Raw genomic sequence first — 2,631 nt, 5'->3', positions numbered from 1 at the left:
CAGGGGGCAGTGACGGGCGGCTTCTCCAGGGCCTTCCTGACGGGGCCTCGGGCCTCGGTTGGAGGAGAACTGATTGCCACCTGGGGACGGCAGTTTGCTAATTAGTTTGGGGAGCTTTGCGCCAGTAAACTGGCTCCAACATTTTTTTCTTTGATTTAAAAAAACACCCTGGTTTGCAGCATTTGCTGATTTCCATGGTGTAAATACTCCCGCTGTGGCCAATTTCTAGTTATCACGGTGCAACAACCAGCTCACAGAATGCTTAACTATTTAACAACCAGCCGTGGGAGCCTGCACGCCGGCTTCTGCACACCTTTCCCCGGAGCCCGCTTTGGGGACCCCCAGAAATACCTGGGGGAGGGACTCCGAGGAGAAACGGAGCATTCGTCATCACAGGAATGGAATGTGAAGTCCTTATAAACTGAGTATGAAAAAATAATCTGACAACTAAACCCAACTTTATTTTTTTATTATTATTTTATTTGTTTGTTTGTTTGTTTGTTTATTTTGCAAGAACTAAACCACATACATGTTATTTTCAAAACTTGAATCTCAAGAGCAAAACTCTGGCTATTAAATATTAACAACAATGCCAATGCAAAACAACAAAATGAGAAATCAGAATTATGGACATATTATTTTTAGCTACTAACTGAGTCTCTTTTGTTGCTGGTGTAGATTTACTCAGAGTCCTTGGACTTGCTGCACAAGATTTTGCAGAAGACTGGAAGCTAACAGATGCTATCATGAGCAGGAACATGATTAAAGAAGTAGCTTCCACTTCAGTCTTTAATTTCTTCAGATGACTCCATGTTGGCACCTCAGTCCCTTGCGTAGCCTTCAGTTTTCTTCTCCCACTTTGCTGTCCTCTGGGCAACTCTCAGTCCTTTTGGGTGAAGGGACACAGGAGCTTCTCTGAATCCATTGTGATTCAGAGTGGTACCCGAATTGGCTGCATTGCTAATTCTTTCCTTTCATTTTGAACCCAGGGTTCGACCCCACAACACTCCAGGCCTGGCTACTCCGGGCCTGGATGCTTCTCCAGGCCTGGATGCTGCTCTGGGCCTGGGTGCTCTGGGCCTGGCTGTTGCTGCTCCGGGCCTGGATGCTGCTGCTCCGGGCCTGGCTGCTCCAGGCCTGGATGCTTTGGGCCCGGCTGCTGCTGCTCCGGGCCTGGCTGCTGCTGCTCCGGGCCTGGCTTCTCCATGTCTGGCTGCTGCTGTTCCGTAAACCCAACTTTATAGTAGCAAGCCGATGAGGTTAGACACTTGGAACATATTGGCATTAACATGGTTAACATAAAACATCTTAATGCCAATATAAACATTCTCATTATAAAATAGACAACGATGGCCCTGCCCAGGTGGCACAGTTGGTTGGAGCTTCTTCCCATACTTCAAGAGGTTGTGGGTTCGATTCTCAGTCAGGGTGCATAGCTAGGTTCTGGGTTTAGTCCCCAGTCAGGGCTGTATGTGTTAATGTAGGAAGCTGTTCATGTATTTATCATGAAGTAGGAAAAAAGAAGATTCTATATCAGAATATATGCTATCACCTGATTTTATGCCAGTTTATAACCTGTTTAAACACAAGTCTGTGTTAGTGTATACAGATATATGTGGAATAACAGGTGTAGATGCTTAGGAAAATGTTTGGAATGAGATACACCAAACCACTAATCTGACAGTCACTGCAGTGTGAGTACGTGCATAGATTTTCCTAGTGCCTATCTGTTTTTTAATTTTTTAAACATCGACTATGTGTGATGTGTGCCATAAAAATATTAATAAAGAAAAAGATTAAAATTTATGGTCCAGATCAAGAAAGAGCTCCAAGCAAGGTTAAAAAAAAAATGTGCAAAGAAAACTTTATCCAGCTTTATTTTATTGTGATGAAATATACATGACATAAAATATACCATTTTAACCACTTCTAAGTGACTGTGCAGTGACATTAAGACTATTCACATGGCGCTCAGCCACCACTACCATCCATCTCCGGACCAAAACACTGTCCCCATTAAACAATAAATAACTCGCCGAAACCGGTTTGGCTCAGTGGATAGAGCGTCAGCCTACGGACTGAAAGGTCCCAGGTTCAATTCCGGTCAAGGGCATGTACCTTGGTTGAGGGTACATCCCCAGTAGGGGGTGTGCAGGAGGCAGCTGATTGATGTCTCTCTCTCTCACTCTCTATCCCTCTCCCTTCCTCTCTGTAAAAAATCAATAAAAATATATTAAACAATTGCCGAACCGGTTTGGCTCAGTGGTAGAGCGTTGGTTTGCGGGCTGAAAAGTCCCAGGTTCGATTCCGGTAAAGGGCATGTACATTGGTTACAGGCACATCCCCTGTAGGGGGTGTGCAAGAGACAGGTAGTCAATGTTTCTCTCTCATTGACATTTCTAGCTCTCTATCCCTCTCTCCTTCTTTCTGTAAAGAAAATCAATAAAATATATTTTAAAAACATATATTAAACAATAAATAACTCCCACCGCCCCCTCCCGCAGCCCCTGCCACCACCATGTGACTTTCTGTCTCTCTGAATCTAACAACTCTAGGCCCCTCATATAAGTAAAGTCATGCATTATTTGTTCTTTTATATCTGGCTTCTTTCACTTAGCATGTTGTCTGCAG

Source organism: Pipistrellus kuhlii, unplaced genomic scaffold (assembly GCF_014108245.1).
Source record: "Pipistrellus kuhlii isolate mPipKuh1 unplaced genomic scaffold, mPipKuh1.p scaffold_m20_p_2, whole genome shotgun sequence".
NCBI classification, from domain to species: Eukaryota; Metazoa; Chordata; class Mammalia; order Chiroptera; family Vespertilionidae; genus Pipistrellus; species Pipistrellus kuhlii.
The sequence above is the reverse complement of the archived record's forward strand: the minus strand, read 5'-3'. Positions refer to the sequence as shown.